Source organism: Stegodyphus dumicola, chromosome 4, assembly GCF_044657685.1.
Source record: "Stegodyphus dumicola isolate Sdum_Otavi_A_Nest chromosome 4, ASM4465768v1".
NCBI classification, from domain to species: Eukaryota; Metazoa; Arthropoda; class Arachnida; order Araneae; family Eresidae; genus Stegodyphus; species Stegodyphus dumicola.
In genome coordinates this window covers 237,877,417-237,900,078 of record NC_140771.1, presented here as the reverse complement: position 1 = coordinate 237,900,078, position 22,662 = coordinate 237,877,417, and the positions used below count along the sequence as shown (strand labels likewise).

Sequence of the window (22,662 nt, the reverse complement as noted above, 5' to 3'; positions counted from 1 at the left end):
ATGATAAATAAAATTGTCAAACATGTGCGCAGGACTGTGTGGTTCCAATGTTTAATTAAAATAATGCTTTTCAAAAAAGTGTGGTCTTTCTTATGACATATAAAAAATGCGTTAAAATTTTTTAAAGTTGGTGACTGTAGTAGATCATTATATGGACTTTCTGTCATTATTACCTATTTTGTATAATTATTTGTGTGTAATTTTATTTACTATCTATGAGAAGTTAAATGTCAAAAAAGCTGTAAAAGTTCATTATTAAGCAATGTCAGTTTGAAATTTCTATCTTAAAATTATTTGTGTTAGGTCTTTTATTTTAATTACTATGTTAGATCATTATTTGGAATTCTACTCAATATTTCGTGTAATGTATCATAACTATGTAGGAGTCATTTGTCAGGTATGATAAATTAAATTTCGTTCTCGAAAGACTGTAAGAGTTCAGTGCTAAATAAATTATTGACAATGTGAAATATGGGTATTTTTCAGTTAAGTTAAAAATAAAAGTTAACAAATTTTTATATTCCAAATTGGGAAAAAGGCGATAAAGTTTCATTTCCATGGCTGAATATTAATTCCATGTGTATTATAGACTTTAAGTTGTCCTTCACAAAATGTGACTATAATTCAAATTTAAAATAATATGTTACAATGTGGATATTCTTCTCTGTAGTTAAAATATAATTCAATCTTCTGTACCTTGTTAAGAGAGTAAGGCTGTAATAAGTTCAAATAGAATAGTGTTTATAAAGTTCTGCGGTAAATGGTGGAATCATATTAAGAATCCGAATGACGTTTTCACATGAAGGAAAAATTAAGGTTCAGTGTATGTTTGGTGATTTAAGTAGGATGTGTGCAAGAAAATACAAGATATTTTTGTAAAATATTTCAAAGAGTTAGCAAAATTTGTGTTAGTAGTATAAATGAATCTTACTGAATAAAAGGGTGTTCTGAATAGTATACATGTATAAATGTCTGTAGAGTAAAATAAGAAGAAATGAAGTAGTATTGGTACGTATATAAACTTAACTGGGTAGAAATGCTCCATGCATTGGTTTGAGTGGGCTTCATACCATGAAAATTTATTGCTCCTTATAAGATTTGTTTAAAGTCAGTAGGTCTTACAATAAAGAAACATGTGCAAGTCTGTATTTATTATGGGAAAAAGGAAATCAGAAATACAGCATGAATATGTTTTATAAGTTAAATATAAGGGTAAATGTGTAAATGGAGAGTATAAAAATTACATTTGTCAGACATAGTTTGGTTAATCCTTTGAATAAAAGTAAGACGTGTAAAAGGGAATCAACAAAGTTTTGTATAGTTGGCCATAAAGTTAATACAGTCATTAATAGTTAGTACAATACATTAGAAGGAAACGTTCTGAGTATCTCCAACTTAGTAGTAAAAAAGTAAGAAATGTAGTATTTCAGTTAAACTATATAGAATGAGCATTGTGTATATTGGTTTAAAGTTACAGAAAATATTATCTAGTGAAGTTATATGCATGTAAATTCCAGCTTAAAATTTCAAAGACAGAGAAATGTAGGTAAGTTTATGCAGCATACAACACGAGTGAATTTCCATTACTCTACTAGGCTAAGAGACCATGATATCATTTTTCAGCTTTCTGATTGGTCCACAGAAACGTATTCGTTCGCCTATGCGGATGTCTACCCAAAGGAGGAGTGAAAAGGCAGACGCCATTTTCGAACAAAGTCATGCACAAACATGATATGGGTGATGTCATCCTCCCCAAAGCAAATCTTTCAAAATGGCGGATTCAGAGTAAGATGGCGTTCAAACCAAGATGGCGTTTCAAACCTTATATACATAATTAAGAACCATTTCAACCAAGGAATTGTGGGGTATCGCCTAAAGTACTGGATGCGGTCCCCCTCAATTCCTTTTTACGGGGACAGCGGGTTCGATTTCCCGTGGAAAAAAAAATATATATTACTTCTTCATTTTTTTAAACCATCCTGTTAACTTTAGTAGATGTTATGTAACACACACACACTGTTATCCACACTAGATGGCGCCAGCAGCAACATGTATTTAAGAAAATCCAATAATGTTTTAAAAAATACCGTTTTTAACTCATTCGCTGCAAATAATAAAATGATTTTGAAACATTCTTCCCATTAGAAATGAAATCACCCGCTTAGAAAAATGTATTGAAAAAAAATAATTAATTTTGTAATTTAAAAACCTTCATTAAGAAAAATTAAAACTCCAAATGAACAAAAATAAATTAACACATAGAAAAAGAAAAAAATAAATAAAAGGGATGTGAAACACACGTTGAACGCTTTGTCATTTTTTTTACAAGTACCCATTTTTATACCTCGTCCCTAAGTGAACCGTGGCTCAGCGGTTAAAACGCGTGGCTGCAGATCCCGGCATAGCGGGTTCGGGGCTGGCTGGTGATTTTTGAATCTGCGCTCTCCAGCAAAAAAAAAATAAAACCACGTGATTCAAAATGGCGGCTATTCGAAGATACTTCAATAAATAATTTAAATTAAATAAAACATTAATTAATTTAATAAGTAATTAGAAAGAAAATTAGATTAAAAAATAATCCAACATGGCGGGAGTCATTCAAGATGGAGGATGAAAGACCACGTGTTCCAAAATGGCGTACGAAAACCACGTGGTTCAAAATGGTGGACGACAGTCACGTGATCCAATATGGCGGCCAGATAAGAGCATGGTGGGAAGAGGGGGAGTCATTCAAGATGGAGGATGAAAGACCACGTGTTCCAAAATGGCGGACGAAAACCACGTGGTTCAAAATGGTGGATGGCAGTCACGTGATCCAATATGGCGCCTGTCTAGGCCACGCCCCTTTTCTGTGACGTCACTTCCGCCGCACGAATTACTCTGCCTACTACTTTCATGCCAATGCACAATAAGTGTTTACTCAGGATATATGTCGATTAAAACATGGAACTTATCAGGTTTATCATATAAACATCCGATTTTCATTCAGTTTACTGTATGAGCTTCTAATAGTACACTTTATAAAAAAATTGACGGACCAAGTTCTGTCCTCACAAGTGAACCCTTCTCTCCTTTGACACCGGTTTCCCGGAAAACCATACATTTCCTGGAAGCTTATGTCACAAATAGAAAAACTGAAATCTTAGGAGCCGAGAGGCAAGCGTTTAGGAGCTATAGGACCCAAAAAGTATCAGAAAAATAATGGAAACATGACACCAAAAGTCGCTAAAATGGTCATTTTACGTGTTTATATGAACTAATGATATGGTACGAAGGTGCGGATGTCAATATAAAGGAAGAAACAACTCGTTGAAAAGAAACATTACACATTGGGATGTTGAAAATGTAACTTGTTATTGACTTGAAACAAAATTTATTACATGTGACAATTGATGTGCAATTCATCAAATAAACAGCGAGACAGGCAGAAAAACAGTTCACAATGGGCACATTTTTACCAAAGCGATAGCCTCATACTTTGCACACTCATTATTTGTCAATGAATCGAAGCAGTAATCCATTGGTGCAATTCACATTCCAGGTTTATCTTCTAAGTATCTGGCCCTTATAAAAAGCATACTTAATCAAGTTCTTAAAACGAGGAGCGCTGAATTCCTGTAGTGAAAAGGACTGCAGGGCCATAAAACAATCGCGATGCCAAATGTGCTCCTGTGTCTCAATAATCATTGCACCCGTTATGTAACGACCAAAAGATTTGTAGTGTCTGAAAAAATGAATATCTACAAGCTGAATCTTTTCCGTAAATTCTTCAGGTACCAGTTCTTTTTGTAAGACTTTACCATCAGGTACTTCGGAAGCAGACAAGGCATGAACATACAAGAAATAGAGACACCATTCAGGAAATATGTCCATCACACTTCAATGATACTTTGTGGGTTCTATAGCTCCTAAACGCTTGTTCCTCTGCCCCTAAGACTTCACAGTTTTTCTACTTGTAATACAAGCTTTCAGAAAATATATGCGTTTCCGGAAAACCGGTATCAAAGGAGAGAAGGTTTACTTTTCAGAGGGAGAATGCAGTTCATTATTTTTAAAGTCCAAAGAAAAATTATATTTCCATAGAAAGTATAATCCGACCATGCAAGAGTCTGTAATACACTGCCCTCCAAAATTTAAGGAATGGTATGCTTGTTGTGTCTAATTTAAGAATGAAGCAACACAGAAACAAGAAATTTTCACTAAACAGTTCTTTAACAAACGCGAGATAGAATATTTCTAAAGTCCAGCACAAACATGAAATACAACAAAAAATTTCACTTTTGGCAGAGAAATCCAGTCTTGGAGAAACAGTACATCACAGTTTTTTATAGAAAAATATGGCGTTAATATTACAAAAATGGATTCTAATAAGGAATGTGTCCCTTCCTATATACAATACATTAGCAGTAGCGACGTTGCATGTTGTCAATCAATTTGTCGTTCAGTGAAATGGAAAGCAGCAACCTGATATGGAGTAATTCTTGTTTAAGCTTATTTAACGACCTTGTAAGAGGATTTAAAGCAGCAACCTGTCTCCTACGGTACTTCCTAAGAAGCTCTGTCAGAAGCTCTGTCCTAAGAAGCTCTGTCTGCGATGGAAAATCCATCCGCTCCATACCGTGACCCTCGAGATATTCTTTAACAAACCGAGCTCCGTGCGGTCGCTCATTGTCGTCCATCGGAAGAAATCCAGGAGAAATAGCAGCAGCATATGCACGGAGAATACTGATCAAGGATCTCCGTCATCTTGGATATCTCTCCCGATTAAAGTTCTCCCATGGAACACATGCAGATCACTGTAAAGACCAAGAGAGATTCCAGCGCAAACTATTATTCCACCACCTCAGTAACTTTCTTTCCACAATGTAGGATTGGTTGTACCTGGTACGTTGTTCCCTCCAGACCAGCTGCCGACTTGAATCACTCTTCAATGTGAACCTGGACTCGTCTGTGAAGAGAACAGACGCCCACTGTTGACTAGTCCAGGAGACGCGTTCTCTTGTCTAGCACAAAGGGGCACACCTGTGTCCTCGGATCAAGGGGACACAACAACTGGTCGCCTTGCATACAGACCGGTGAACGCGTCTGCGCACTATTGTAGCTGAGATTCTTGTTCCTGTTCCCACCAAATGATCTGCCATGAGCTGAGGCAAAATAATGTTATTCCTCCTTCCGGCCAAAAGACCTAAATAATGGTCTCCCGCATGTGTTGTAACTCTTGGTCTGCCTGGAACATGTCTTCTCTTGGTCTGTCAGAATCCTCGGATTCAAACTGATTCCATAGTCAGTGGACCACAATATGAGTGACATTAACATGTCTAGCAGCATCAGCTTGTGACCCACCACCTCAACGAATCGGGCAGAAGACTTCTGGAGTTTGACACTCTCCTGGGTATTATTATTGTCAACGAAATCGCTAATAACAATAAAAGATCAATACTAAAGAACAAAACTTCCAATTCATTCATTTTTCTCCAACACCCATATAAGTATTCATTTCTATAAGATAAAAGTGGTACATTATTGTTTTTGAATATTTTTCTTAAACTTCGTTACCATCATTCGTGTTAACCGCGAATTTAAATGTTACTGATATTTTCGTAATGGTGGGCTATGGAAAAAGTACTGTTCCTTAGCCTTTGGAGGGTAGTGTATTTGCTAAATATGCCGTTTGATGGTAGGCGGCGCTTACAGATGTTATGTTAACATTTAATTTTATGTCGATCTTCTTCCCAGACACAGTCTGGAGGGTAATGCACGGTGGCGTCCAAAGGAGTTTACCTTCCAATTGTTGAGCCAAAGCTTTTCGGATGAAGGTAACATTTGGCTCCTGTACTGATGATCATATTGCAAGGAACTCAATTGATATGTCTCACGATGAAGAATCTATTACTGCCGCCACTCACTGAAGATATCTGAAGTGCTTTAAAATGGGGCTTCTCATAACATATCAACCTCCGTTCAGCGAGATGGCCTTCCTGCGTCTTTGCTGATATCCGCTGCATTTATAATCTGAGAAGTGGGGACATGGCAAGCTTTTGTCACAATTTGTCATTTTATACTCGGCTATTAAACAAGTACTAGGACATCTTATCAAAATTTAAAATGCTTTATTTAGTAATCGTAAGCGAGAATACAAATTATTTTTAACCTACCACAACAGTGAAAGTTATTATTTTTAGCAATAAAATATTATACATAATCGCAAATTATAATATGAGATATAATAACTTATACAGAAATGCCTAGTTCATTAGCTTCATAAGAGTATGAATTCTCCATTAAACAAATTTCAGGAAAGCAACAGGGAGTTTACTAATTAGAAGACATTCACACGCATGGTAGAAATTATGGTAAGTCGTTCGCAGATGATGTTCACAAGACAAACATCTAAGGTCTGCCAGTCACGATGTAGCAAGCATGCGTAATATGATCTCCGGCTTCTCTGACTGCCTAATGTTGCTTGTCTGATCGTTGCTACTGCAGATTGGCGGCTTTTTCGCCCAGTTAGCAGCGTGTTTGTTGATTTTAATTGAGAGTTTATCCGGCTAAAATGAAAACGTTAATTAGAATGTTCTGTGTTGAATGATTCTCACTGACTGTTTATATTAGATTAAGAAACAGTTAATTCAGTATTACAACTAGATTTAGGAATAAATCGCTACTTTGAAAACTAAGACTGTAGTGAAAGATTATGTTGATTTATGATATGACAGGAGATATTTAAAACAAAACATTTCATTACATACGAAAATATCCTAAAAATATAATACTAAAAACAGTTTTTCTTTCATTTAATTATCAAATTTAATAATTCAGTTCTCTTTCTGGAAAGAAAAGCAGTTAATGAAGACAGAAATGGAGAACAACAAATAGTATTAAAAGCCAAACAATTAAAAAAATATTGAAATTTAAATAGAATTTTTAAAAAAATATTTCTATTTAGAAAGAGGGATAAAAGATGTTAAATTAAGAAATACAATTAAGTTTTTAATATGCTATAAGGAGAACTCAGATATTTAATGCACTTTAGAAATTTTGGAAAAATATGAAATGTCTTTAAATATTAAAAAGTTCTGAAGGAAAAAAGCAAAATTATTTTGCTTCTGAATAGTAATCCTCAAACGTTTGCAATGTAATATGCTTAGAAAATAGCTATATGATAATTTTGGATCATATATAATACGTACATTCTGCATTTGCAGTTCACTACGTTTTATACAGATACATAATAAATCATAAATGGATAACAGTTATATATAAACTTAATAAGATGATATACAATCTTAGTACAACAGGAAAATTTCATGACTATATTGAATATTTTAAATAACTTAAAAATTTCAAATATTACCGGGAAATATTTTAATACCTTGTGGAGTATAACACTTTATGAGATTAATAAAACATTCTTGTAGTTATCTGTTTTACTGAAGGAACTCTCTAAAATAGGAATACTGTGATATTAACACTAATCTTTTAAAAAGTAATACAATGTTGTATGACATCCATTCACATATTTAGTGACATTATATTCCTGTCACTCTATGACATTATATCAAAGTTGAAATGTGACGTTACACCAATATTGCAGTGTAACTTCACAACAATGCAGTATAACTTCTTAATGACATTACAGTATGATTATGCATCATCACAGTGTAGTTCCACAACAATACCACAATGTGACTTCACATCAATGTCAAAAAGGTGACTTTATATCAACATCAAATACATGTTGCAGTGTGACATCACATAAACATTGCAATGTCACTTCACATCAACATCACAATATGACTTATTGTTAACCTTATAATGTGACTTCACATTAATGTCAATATCATGTCACAGTGCAACATCACATACACATCGCAATGTGATGTCACAAAAAGCATACATTAAGCCATAAAGTCACTGTGATGTTAGTCGTCACAGCGGGACACACTTGCAATATCCCAATAATGCCCCCCCCCTGCTGAGAGGAAAAAACTTATTGGAATTACTAGTTTTCAGAGTGACCACTTTCGCAGACAATAATGAAATGCATACAGAACATTGTTGACAACAATGATAAACATAACATTACAGGAGGAATCAGTATAACTTCATGTTTTACGGTATCTTTCAATTCTGACAAATCTCGTGGATTTGATATGTACAGATTCAGATAAGAATAGAACCAGAAATGTGAGGTCAGGGGATCATAATGGCCATGAAACTGCAAAGTTACAGGAGATAACTCCATCTCCAAAGTGCTGTTGCATCACTTTTCAAACACATCTGGGGATGAGTGGAGAAGTATCATTTTGCATTCACACCTGTGGAAATGACCTCTTCGAAGAAGTATGGTCTGAGAGCGAATGGGCTTGTAACATTGCAACACACAGTCACTTTAGCTTCGTGTAAAGGTATGGGTGCCTCATCGTGAGGATTTTCATCAGCCCAGTAAATGCAGTTTTTGGAGTTTATGATCCCAGTTAAGAAGAAATGAACTTCCTCCGTCTATAATATTTGCAGCAGTCAACCACTATCTTCACCATATCTGATGAAGAAAAATTCCACAAAGTCAACGCACTGTTACTCTTCTCCCGGTTGTAGCATCTGGATATACTAGAATCGATAAGGAAACATCCACAGAACACAGCCCAGAAGCTTTAAAACTGCAGTTTTCAGTACATACAAACTACGGGCAACATTTCTTGCAGTATGCAATGGACCTGCAGCAATCATATTATGCACTCTCACAACAACTTTAACAAGAGCATGGTGGTCTGGATCAAGATCTATCACATGTACATTTAGTTCCTCCAAAATTTTACCAAATCGCATACAGTTTTTAAGGAACATAGGCCTTATTGTAACTTATGATTTCACTGATAAACTTCAGCAGCATTTTATCCATTTAGATAAAACAGCATTATCAGTTCCCCTCGTTCCATCCTGTAATTGGTGCTTTACAATGCTCTTCTTTGCAAACATTAAAAGCTGCCATTCATCATATGTGTATTTTCCAGTGCAGTTTAAGGTTTTCCAATGCATCGCAAAAGGCAGCGTTTCAAAAACGATCTAAAGAAGAGCCAAAAGATCCTTAGGAAAAAAAAAAAATTATTGAGAAAATTTCTTCTAGCTCTCGGGGACCTAGGGTTTTTAATAGATTTTTACTATTTCTGAATTGCGGGGAGCTATTGGACAAATGAAATGTAAAAAAAAAGCCCAGGCCCAGACAATATCCATGTTAAATTTTTAAAGAATTTTGGCGAAGTTGATGCTGCCAAAAATTTTTTTAAAATGTTTTCACTGTAAACATTATCGTGAGAGCTCTATTATTTTAAACAAGGAGGTTAGAATAGAAGGAGGGAGGGTTCACAGTTTCCTCCACTATCGGGAAATGAAACTACACCGAACAAGCGGTGTCCATGTTTGTAACTTCAAAACATTGCATTACGACAATGAAACGTACATGTTTTTAAGCTGTTCCGTGCATGTATTTTCTAGTAAAAATATGTTAAATTTATAATGAAATGCTTCGCTATTGTTAGTTTTTTGTTTAAAGTTATAAAGATGATATCCGTAATTTACTATTTACAGAAAATCATTAAGAAATAGTTCGAAATCTAAATGCATGTGCATAACATTAAAGCCTTTAGAAATGATGTTTCTGCATATTTCAAGAATTTGTTTAGATTTTATTAGCAACCTGTTGGGTGTACTTTTCAATTTTTACTTTAAGAAGTCTGATTTAGTCACAATATTTAAATTTATTAAAGAATCGTTTCAAATAATTTTAACCTGAAATTAATAGCAGATAATTATCTAAAAACATAGTCACAGGATGGAATTTTTTTTAGATGAAAGTTTTAAATAGATTCACAACGAGATTTCGTTGTGAATCTCACATTCAAGATTTTCACAACAACTTATAACAACAAGAAAATAAATATTAATAAAATAAAACAGATTTATGTGAATTCAGTGATTTCAGTTTATGCACGTTTCATATTTATGAATCTCAAAGAAATTGCCTTGAATCAAGCTGAATTACAAAAATATACCTATATAAATTTTTAGATACATCTTTCCACGTGTTCAGTTGTGTAAATATTTTACTTTTATCGCTATACTGTACAGAAATTTGTAATTTTATGCAAAAATATTTTAACAACAGAAAAGTTCGTTTATCTTGATTAAATGCACAAATTATATTCCCAACAGTTCACACAACTTAAAAATGAATAATAATTAATACATAAAGAAAAGCATTACTTTACTTAACACCTTTACAATTCATAAAAATAGTAACAATTGATTTCTTACTTTTAATGAAAATTATAAAACGAATTACCTAACACATTCAAATTATATAGTTTAAATCCTAGCATATATCATTGTATGTTTAGGAACGAAGATACCAGCTATAAACAGAAACATTAAAATGTATTTAAGGTATTTTGATTATTATTAAGTACTTTTTTTTCACATCTGGAAAGAAATCAGCGTGACACTGTGATACTTTTAACATATTTATCAAATTACATAGAAAAAGAAAATCAATACTTACGAATGCAAAGTAATCTTAATCTCTTTCGAAAATCTTCGAAATCATGTCAGCTTGTGCATCCATATGCAACACAAGCTGACATGAAGGGAAAAAAAGAAAGAAAGAAAAGGGAAAAAAAAAAAAATGTATTGCAATTACAGACTTCCTAGCACAAGTCACAATGATAACAGGAACATGGCCGCCAAGCTTCACCGATTGAGTGAACATTCCCTCTTTCTATTCTAACCTCCTTGATTTTAAATCACCACAATCTTGAGTGCATATCCACAAATAACAATAACAAAAATTTCATTTTGATTGGTTGGGCAGATAAATTACTAAGGATTGATTTACAATGAAAAGTTGCTACAACAACCCTGTACTTAGACAGTTATTTACTGCTATGTTCTCTTCCTTGCGGTGGGGTTACCATAATTATTTTTGGCATTATTGACATCAGCAATAGTTTGGTGATTTTTTAAGATTCTGAAAATGGATTGTACTCATTTTTCTTGCATTGAACCCTTTTAAAAGAACATCGCAGCGCGAAATGAACTGGAAGTTGATTTTTCAGCACTATCCTCATCTTCAGGGCAGATGTTTTTACTTTATTCGGTTTATAATTCTTTACTAAATGTAGTATTTCATTTCAATGTACTCCGTCTTTGATACGATTTAATTCAAATTCCTCGTCTTTATAAATATAACAAATACACATCAAATAGTTTTCTGGTTGCAATTTTCTAATTTCAACTACGCGTAATGTATGCTTTACGCATGCGCGTATTGAAAGAAATGTTTAATAAAGTAAACAAATAAATATTAAGTTTTTTTTTTTTTTTTTTTTTTTTTTTTTTTTGTAAATTTTGATAACCTTTTGATCATAATTGCTCTTTATTTCATAAATTACAGTTTCATATTTTTAATTTTATAATTTCTGCATGCCATCTTACCATATTTAAATTGACGATCTATAATCAGGAAAAAACTCTAATCCGAAATTGCCGAAGTCCCGACGAGTCCAGATTAAAGACTTTGTACTGTATATAATTTTCTCATTTCTACTTTTTGTATGTGGCAACAAAACTAGTTGTTGATACAATTTTGTGTTTGTGACAGCTGTGTTCAATGGCTTGCTTATATCATATTTAGAATTTGTATAATTAAATAAAATGAAACATGACATAAAGCATATATAAATCATATTTAGCATTTTAAACATGACATTTAGCGCATAGTGTGATATTACGCATATATAAATTTAGCTGAAAATTAGCTGATTAAACATACTAAGCTCATGTAAGTCAAATTTAGTTTGTTAAAAATGATAATTTGTATAGTTAAATTCAATTAGCAGAAAAGCATGAAGCATATGCAATTAAAAATTAGCTAGTTAAACATGCTATTTAATACAATTAAATTCAGGTTTGTAGAAAATCATAATAATAAGAAGCATATGAAAGTAAAAACTGCCATAAAAAAGTAAAGTAAATGTTAGTGTTGTTATTAAAATATATTTCTAATTAATTCTATTATTATAAAAGTTTTAAATTATATCTAGCAATGCTTCATTTCTTTTTTCCAATTTTTATTGCCTTGAAAAAGGCTCAACTTAAAAAAAAAAAAAAAAAAAAAAAAACTATGCTATTAAATGAATTGCTGGAGACATATTACCCTGAAAGGGGTATAACTGCACTTAAAATTTCTGTAAATGGATCTTATCATCATGTTTAACATCACATCAAAATACGTATTCGAGCAGATGATCAGCTTGATTTTCTTTATGAAGACCAACTTTTTTTTCTCCATAATTTAACTTTTAGAGACTGTCTGTTCAATTTTCTGAACTGGGTACGTGCACCAGTAGCCGAATTAAAGAAATGTGTGTAGTGATTAACAGTATGATGCTCATAACACACATACCTGCCTAAGAATGAACATGTATACTATTTATCAGTCATAACAATTGTTCCTTTGCCATGTGCTTTGAGGGGCGGTATATGAAACAAAATTGCAGTAAAATTTTGCATGAACTATAACTTATAGATCCTAAAAACACAAAACTGAGACTTAAAAAAATCTAAAGCGAAATCCTAAATTTTGAGTATATATTTTATACCGGCGCCTAAGACTTTTTTTTTTCAGGTAGCTGCAAATTGTTAATTTTTGTTTTTTAAATTAATTTTGCGTACTTTTGATGTGCATCTGTAGAGATGGGTACTTGAATATAGTTATGTAAGTCTGAATACAAAAACTTTTAAAATTTTGGTAGAAATTAAAAATTTTAAAAATAAAATTTATGTTTTTATGCACTTTGATGATGCAACCCAGCTGAACGTATTTATGTAAAATATGGGTAAAAAGCTTTTGAACTTGATTTAAATTCAACATTATTATTTTATAAAAAAAAAAATTAGCAAATATAACACTGCATGCGTAAATCGTATCATGCTGTAACTGAACTAGTATAATATTACAAGGAGATATAACTCAGCCAAAAAATAAAAAAAATTGTAAAATGAAATGCTCAGATGAGAAAGTATGTTGCATTTTTGAAGGTATATTTTATGCTTTAGATAATATGCAAAAAAAAAAAAAAAAAAAAAAAAGGCTATCATACCAAGAACCCCCCCCCCCACACACACACACTTTTGAATATAGAGGATCGTAAGGACACCTTTTTTTATTTTTTGTAAATATAGATTGTAATAAATCTTTTTGTTCAGGAAGAAACACTTAAAAAATTTTATTATTTGATACACCTCAAAGCTCTTATTTCGATTTTCAACCCCTTTGGCTTCCTAGGGGCTCCTTTTCAACTTTTGGATAAATTTAGTTTGCATTTAAAAGGAGCCTTAGAAATATTTTCCCTCCTTTCACCAACTGTGAAATTTATTTCAAAAACAACTTATTTTTATCTTAACTCAGAGGGCAAATTTCTCTTGCCGTGCCTTAGTCTTTCATCTGAAATTAACAAAGCCAATAAGAATAAAAGCATGCTTTCAAATCAGCAGTTTTTGTGATTACACTAAGAGATGGACCTTAATACGTTGAGCACGGCCCCGAATTTGCTGTCCTTACCGTTCAGCCGGCGCGAGCGATCAAGCATTGCAATGCTGCAGGGTGATCCACAACTTCATGCACTGATTAGAGCTTATCTGTTGGTGAGCTTTGTTGGCTACCAACATACAAGCCCTACCTGTGCGTGACAAAGCTCGTGGTTGGCAATGTTAATACTGATGGTCCCGCGGACCGACGCCAGCCAAACAAAATTCCAGTGTCAGCGCCAGGCTCAATGTGTTCCTGCCAGTCCCTAGGGGCCGACGCTGGCCACACGGAAAGTTAACTGCCGGCCCCAGGGCCCGGCGCCGCGCTCAACGTGTTAAGTGCACTTCCATTTCCTGTATTTTTAGATCACACCACACAAAGGGAAGAAGGCATGACTCCCGAATGACAAATCAGTTGTCAATCACCTATTTTCCTTTTCGTTGAATTCTAGGATTTTGGAAAGCACGAAGCAACTAGTGTCTTTTGGGAGCTAACATGCCCCATTTAACCCTTACAATTCTGCAAAATTTTGACCACAGACAGCAATTTTGAAATGAGTCTTTCTCTTAAGAAAAGGTGAAGTACTGAAATTAAAATTTTAGCTAAACAGAGACGAATGAAAATCGAGTGGAATAAGAAAAGAATTCAGTCCTATCACAGGGTCAGTAAACTTCCCATCCCTTCATGAACATAATAATGAATCCTAAACAACTTATAAATTAATCATAAAAAGTTATTACATCATAAACTGTTATAATATAAATTCTGACATGTCACGGAATGGAAAAGGAAAAGACTAGTGCTGCCATCTATTGGTGTGGTACTTTCAGTGTGGGCACCGGTATATATTATATACCAGTTTTAAAATCATATAAATAATCTTCTGTTAATTATTACTTCTGACTGAAATGAAGTAAATATATAAGATTCAGCATGTGTATTTCATATATTTGCAGATTTTGAATTTTTTCTTTTCCTAATAGAGTTTATCAATCTTCAAACATGATACCTTGGAATGAGGTATATTAATTTCATAACTGCAAATTATTGAGCAATCATAGGATGGTGCTACCATTTAGAATCGAAAGGAAACACTAGAAACTTACAATTATAGCTTTTGCTGTAGAAAAATTAGCATTTTTTCGGAGGTTAAAAAATTGACAAACAACCAGTTTACATTATATACCGGTTCCCTTCAAAGGGTTATTCAGTGGCATCAGACTCTCCACTAATATGTTTTTTGGGTTGATCTTTACAATATGGTAACTGGTAGTTTGGCGACATTTTGGAGGCAATAAAGGTTACTACCTGGGACTTTGGTAATAATGTGAGCAGTACTCAGTTCCGATTACGCATTATTTTGCGTGAGGGAAATGAGAGATCATGGGATATGTCATGTGATATTAATGGACGAATTACGGTTCTTTAATCGGAAAAGGGGGGAAATCGGGAAAAAATGTGGATATTTTGTATTTAGCTTTATTCTGTGTTGTGTGAAACAGTGTTGTTTAATTTTTGGATCCCATGGCCCTAAATAAAGTGAATTCGAAATGGGTATTTAGGCATTGTGATAGAGAGAAGTTTGCATTTTATTTAGCGGAGGAAGTATGGAGGAAAAATTCGCACAAAAAATCTTTCAATAATTTTATTGAATGAATTAGAAAAGTGTATCCGCCACATAATCAAGATTCTGAAGAAGATTATGTAAGTTAGTATTTTTAATTATTTGAGGATATTATTTTTATGCATTGTTCAAAATGTAAGGTGGAAAGGAATTTGGTATTATTGGGAAAATTGTTATTAGCAGTGATTTAGTTTAAAGTAATTAGGATTGTAAGGTAATTTTTATTAATTTAATGTATGTGCTCATTTATATTTTAAGTAGTGTTTTTGAATTTAATTATATTTTAATGAAATGATAGTTATTTTGTGAATTTTATGTTTGTAGGAATTTGATATACGTTTAAGTTGAAATAAACGTGCATGGAAATAATTTAAATATTTGATACTAAGTATTCGTAATGCTTGCAGTATGAATTCGTTGGTGACATGTATAATGTAATAGATGATTTAGAGGTAAAAGTTTTTGGATATTTTATTTATTTTATATGTGGAAATGTTCATATTTGTAAAGGGTAAATACTTTTTCGCGATCAGGTAATTTCATATATGTTCTTTTTACCGGGTTTAAAGATTGAGAAAATTGTCATGTATTTTCGTGAAATTTTTCTAATTTATGAGAAAAAAGCAGTGTACATGGATATAGTGAAGAGTGTGCACAATGCCATTTTTGTGCAATTCTGGGATGTTTTTTTAAGTAAAAATAAGTCGACGTGTACATGGTTTAGTGATATTTTAATTAAATGATAGTTATTTTGTGAATTTTATGTTTGTAGGAATTTGATATACGTTTAAGTTGAAATAAGCGTGCAAGGAAATAATTTAAATATTTGATACTAAGTATTCGTAATGCTTGCGGTATGAATTCATTGGTGACGTGTATAATGTAATAGATGATTTAGAGGTAAAAGTTTTTGGATATTTTATTTATTTTATATGTGGAAATGTTCATATTTGTAAAGGGTAAATACTTTTTCGCGATCAGGTAATTTCATATATGTTCTTTTTACCGGGTTTAAAGATTGAGAAAATTGTCATGTATTTTCGTGAAATTTTTCTAATTTATGAGAAAAAAGCAGTGTACATGGATATAGTGAAGAGTGTGTGCAATGCCATTTTTGTGCAATTCTGGGATTTTTTTTAAGTAAAAATAAGTCGGCGTGTACATGGTTTATGTGTATGTGTTATTTTGAAAAATGCGTAAGGAGTATGGTATTGTGCACTTTTTCCCAATTTTGCAGTGAATATTTTGTTTTTGTTTGATAAAATTTCTAGCATAAGTGTAATTCGGCTAGTAGATTGTTGGAAGAAGTGTTCAGTAGATAAAAAGAAAAGAAACATGTCTTTACTTCGTGAAGACAAAATGGCGGCGGGGAAAAAAAATAGAGGGTTGCTGTAGGAGAGTTGGTTGCCAAATTTTTGCCAAAAAATCGCCAAGTTACCATAATGTAAAGATCAACCGTTTTTTGCTTTGATCATGTTTTTAATGAACGCAATAATCTTTCTGAGATGAACTAGCATCTGTCTCTGACAACTTCCATAACTGAATTAAAATAATTTTATTTACTCATTGTTAAAAAATTCAGAAAAGATAGTCTGGAAATAAGACAAAGTTACAGTGCATAAGTCAAGAATAAATTACACATATAAAGGCAAAATTCAGCATGATGCTACAGCATGCAAAATTATGAACCGCAATATAAGGAACCAAAAACAACGCAAATAAATGGTTAGTACCTCTGAAAGTGCAAATCTGTTGGATTATCAGGTTTGAACTCTTATAACCATTGTTGTTGGTGTTTACATTTATTGGGTTCTTTGTAGAAGTGCTTCCTTAAAAAAAAAGTGCAGAAAAGCTTTTGCTGAGTACATGATCAAAGAATTTTAATACTGGACCACATACTCTTTGCTTAGATGAGAAAATCAACAGTTTTATACATATAAATGGTTTTTCAAAACATAAAACTTAAACCATTGTTCATGTACTGATATGACTTAAGTTTAAGCTGTTTAAACTCTCGGCAACATGGTATTCATAAGCGCATAAACTGTCATTTATCTTTTTGTGCCTGGCAATACTACTAGAGATACACAAGCGCCACAAACTAGTGGACTAAATTTTCAGTTTAAAAACAAACATAGATGGAAATGGTTGTTTTAAGCATTTCACTATTGTTTACATTTCGATAGGGTTTGCTGACTTTTGATTTCAACTGTCAAAAACTGTCAAACTGATAAACTGTCAAAAAAATATTCCATTTATGACTTTTGATTTCAACTCAGTTTTGCTGACTTTTGATACTTGAAAGCACATAAATTCGCATTAATCATTTTATACCCGGCTATTAAACAAGTACCAAAACATCTTATCAAAATTCATAACACCTTATTTAGTAATCATAAACGAAAATACACCCTATTTTTTTAGTCTTACAGAAGAGTGAAAATTATTATTTTTAACAATAAAATATTATATATAATAAACGTTACATATATATCTATTCAAAACTCCATATCGCAAATTATAATATTAAATACAATACTTAACTTACATAGAAATACCTAGTTCATTATCTTTACAAGAAAAACGCAGTAATTCTCCATTAAACAAAAATTTCATGAAACGAACAGAGTTTACGTCTTAACGTCTTGTTTTGCACCCGCTAAGTCTTTTTGCACTGACGGGCGAAAAATCAAGCTGAGATCATAGAAATAGGAATAGGAATAGGAATACGTACTCTTTATGAGTTCGAAAGGCCAGGAAGAAAAGATGGAACAAAATAAAATTTAAATAAATGCCCCAAAAGTAATATAGAGAAAAAAAGGGGGCTATAGAAAGAAAAGTGATATAAATAGAAAATTTCCTAAAAATACGATTTAGTCCATGAGTTTACTCCAAAGGGGAGGAGGCTATGTTCATCTACCATAAATAATGTCTCCCCAAGTGTGTGTAGTGAGTGTGTTTGGTAAAGCTGAACAGATGTAATGATAGGGGGGAAATAAAGATTGGAGGGATCCAGTTACATAACAGTCTAATTGAGAAGCTAACTTCTGCTAAGATTCTGGGGCCTTGATTCTGCCTCCATCGTTTGCGTATGCAGCACCTTAGTCTTCTTGATATTTGAAAACGTATTGTAGTTTCAGCAGTGGGGCGTACTACATACGTAGCCTTTTAGAAAGGCCAGTCTTAGTGTTAGGCATTTGTATACTAATTCAAAGTTAGCTTTCAGTTAGAGTTTTAGTTAGTAGTTTTATATTTTTACATTCAGACCACATGTGGTTGGTCTCTGTATCCCGAAATACTGGGGCACCTGTAAAGTAATAGAGAATAAAGGGTTCAGTATACCCTTCCTGCTTGTGTCGTCTATTCCACACAATCTGGAACATATCTTTCGTAAGCTCTCTGTTCTTATTCAGGATACGTTATGTTTCCGAAGCAAGTTAAAAGACATACAAGTCCTGACAGTAAATATGATGCAAAAGGGATCATATGGACATTTTCTAAGTGTATTATATTGTAAATACTTTTGAGTATTATCTGTTCAGAAGCTAAATAATTTTGCTTTTATTCTTTAAAATTTAATATTTAAAGACACTTCATATTTTTCCAAAATCTGAGTTCTTTTTATAACTTATTAAAAATTTTGCGTTATTTCTTAATTTAATATCTTTTCTCCCTCTTTCAAAATAGAAATATTTCAAAAAAATACTCTTTGGCTTGCAATGTTTATAATTACTATATTTCTTAACTTAATACTTCCTCATTCTAAACATAAATACTGAAAAAAAAAAAAAAAAAAAAAAAAAATGCTATTTGGCTTGGAATATTTTTTTGACAGTTTAGCTTCTAATACTGTTTTCTGTTCTCCATTTCTTCCTTAATTGCTTTCCTTCCAAAAAAAAAAGAGCTAAATTATTTTGATAATCGGATGAAAGAAAAACCGTTTTAGTGCTATATTTATAGGACTTTTGCCAATTTTGTAATCTTGTTATATACCCAAGTAGCACAGCAACGTCGTAACGACGTTGCAAACTCGTCGCGAATGTCGTCGCAAAAACGTTGCAATATGTCGTCTTTAAGATATCCGCGAAACTCCACTGTTTTGCAATCGTTGCAAATTACATCTTTGCAGATGAGGTTTTCGCCACATAAACGTCGTTATTGCGTCTTTCGCAGGTGATATTTTGGTTGTGAAAGCATTGTATCACGACGTCTTAACGACTCCTAAATGTTCGCAAATAAATTTATTTTTGCAACAGTTGTGAAAATGTCGTTATTATGTTCCTGTGTTACATATTGATTTATGCAGAAAAATAAGCTTAATAATTAACATATTTTTCTTCTTTTTTAAAATTTTGTGTTCCTTGTATTTATATAAAGTTTAAATATTTTAACATTTCTTGAAAACCAGAAGATAATACAATTTTTTCTCTTTAGACTAAATATGCATAATTAATAATAACCTTAATTATTAATTAAATTATGTCAAACTTTTACGTATAATATATTTGTATTGTTAAAGTAACCCAATTTCCTTATTAAGAGATTTAGTTAGAGAAAAATACTACCTACTTTAGGTCAAATTATTCGAATATGGCAAAACATACGAGGGCTGCCTACTTAAGAGAAGGGATGCCTTTGTGGAGGTCTTTCTAAGGAAACTACCTCGTATTCCCTTCATATATTAAAAGAAACATGAAAACCTGTGCAAAAGTATTTGTTAGTTCAGAGATTAAGAGAATATATTTATGGTATTAATTTTTTAAATAGATACATAAATTATTAAAAGGATAACAATATAAAAATAAGGAAATTACATTTTCATCTTTACCTATATATGAAGGAAGTTAAAATTTCACTTGTGACAAAAGAGTATAAATTAATAGTAATTTGTCTCTAAAAAGTACAAGTTACTTCATGTTATAAAGAAACCGAATTACAAATTGTATTTTAAGAAAATTTAACCTTTTGCAAACAATTTTATAAATGTAATGAAAATTACTATAAACCGAAATGTATAATTTACCTTCACCGATAAACTTTATTCGAAATAATAATTTTATTTTGTTATTATAAACTTAAAAATTACATCTAACCCTCTAATTACGTCTAATTTAATTATCTAAGTTTATCACATCTAGTTTTGCTTTAATGTATCATTTGCAGAAATAGACATTGAAAAGATACTAATTTCTACAATCGTATTTAAAAAGCTTAGAAAAATTAAGAAACGAATCTTTCACAAAGGAATTTAAAAACTTCATTGTGATAACTTGGAAATTTGAAAATTATAAAACACTGATGAATCAAAGTCTTTGCCAAACAGGGAAAGAAAAACTGATTTTAAGGTAAAATATAACTTCATGGAATTACTTTTATTGGAACAGACCTCAGTTCTTTGCCGCATTTAAATAAGCAAATAAATTTATTTTGAAATTTATAGCAAAAAGCCAACTCCTGGAGAGTCAATCGAAGGTTCTAGTTAGGTTAGTTTGATGTGTGTACATATAATTTACCTTGGAATTGCCGCCAGAGCGGACAACACACTACGGCATATGAGGAACGTCACCGAACAGCCAGTTAGGTTAGGTTATTTAATTACGGCAAAGCCTTGAGGGCTATCTGCCTAAGGGAATGGATGCCTTAATGGAGGACTTTCTAAGGGAAACCGACTGCAGCCAGCCCACTCGCGGGATTCGAACCTCAGACCGAACTACCAGTGTTCAGCGACTTTACCGCTCGGCCACTGGTGGGCATCGAAGGTTCTGAAAACTCCGTATAACTGCGCTGCATTATACTATGGGACAAACAGATATTTATTTTTGTGTAAGAGGAGGAGTTTTATATTTTCGTTATTTTTTAATTTTAACAAAAGTTGTAAAGTTATTCCTACAAAATTAAGTAGTGGATTTACTTTTATTTTCATAAATACAGCCAATTACAATTTGAACTTAAGAATAACTGAAATTCAGTTTTAATTGCGTAGTTTCTAAAATGAAAGGCATAAACATGTTTTCATATTTCATTTCACACCGTGTTTTCACTTTTTATATTAAAGAAATCAAATAATCTATTTCTCTTCAGTTAAACGTATACTAAGGAAACCGTTTCTTTAATTCTCGTCCAGTAAAAAACACTATTACATCATTGATAAAACATGTATTGATGCCTTTTTGGCATTTTAACAGTCTGAAATCATTTCTGATTTCAATAAAGAAATCAAATGAAAACTTTAAAGAAAGTCCAGTTTAAAGAAAAATTAAGTACTTTAAAGAAAGTAAAGCATCAGGGTCTTCTAAACAGATTTTAATATCTGAATCTAATCTCATAACTACTTCTCCTAAACATTTTTATTACGTTCCAAATTCTTATACATACAGTATATGTGCCCCATTATGTTCAAATGCCAGATTCACCCAAACACGGTACGGCTCTGTGTTGTACAGATTCATTTAGATTACATTAATAACTTTTTGAAAGTATGCATTGTAAAACATGATATCTTCATGTTATATAAATTAAATAAAAACTAAATCGTGTTTATATTAAAGGAGATGGATAGCAAGAACGCCTATATTTCATGTTACCTCATATTTACATCAAAACATATTTTCCGAATCTTTGCTCTGAAAAATCGTATTAAAATAATTCCAAATGCCCTGATTTCATTGTCTGTTTGTAGAAATTTGTGAATAGCAAAATATCTTCATTGATTTTTCTCGCGCTTCTATGAAGTTCATGCATCTCCTGGTATTTTTCTCGTCGATAATCGCTTTATTCTTAATAATAATTTTAAATTTGTTTTCAATTATCATATATTAATTATTACTGCTATCATTCAAGTCAGTATACAATAAGTGTTTACTTCCCATATGTATTGATTAAATAAAGGAGCTTGTGTACTTTAACGCATAAACAGCCGGGTGAACTGAATGAATACTACGAATAGTACGAGCTACAAATAGTATTTAAGCATTGTTGTGAATGTCGTAGTATAGTGTATATTCTCAGAAGTGAGTAATACAAATTTTCGGTGAGTCAGCTTTGGTAACAATAATTTTTTTATGAACTGGAATAAGTAATTAATGAAAATTTGTTATGCTTTTGCATACTACTCTATTTGTTGAGAGAACAGAAAAATACGTTTAGGAAATGCTGAAATATTTAAAACAAATGATTCACATTAATCATCACATGAAACAAGTCATACGACATTTTTACCGTAATACAATTATTTAAATATATTGAAGCTGTGCAGTGTAAGAGAGTTATTTTAAATTTATAGCTTAAAAATCTCATAAAATTGTAATTTGTCAATGTCCAATGTATATATGATGGAAAACTCATCGAAAAAAATAATGGTGAAAGACAATGCCCGTTTTGTATAACTAATATAACTAAATATAAATATTTATTTCCTGTAATTTAGTTTCTATAACGACGATTCCCACTTACT

At 32.2% G+C, this 22,662-nt stretch overlaps 1 protein-coding gene across 1 annotated transcript in view; it reads right to left on the bottom strand.

Moving 5' to 3' along the window:
- Polr3K (RNA polymerase III subunit K) overlaps positions 1–17,895 on the bottom strand; it is a 29,096-nt gene extending 11,201 nt beyond the window's left edge. The window contains exon 1 of the mRNA XM_085814305.1: positions 17,758–17,895. The gene's annotated coding sequence lies outside the window, so the exon portion shown is untranslated. The remainder of the gene's footprint in view (positions 1–17,757) is intronic.
- Between the last annotated feature and the right edge of the window lie 4,767 nt (positions 17,896–22,662).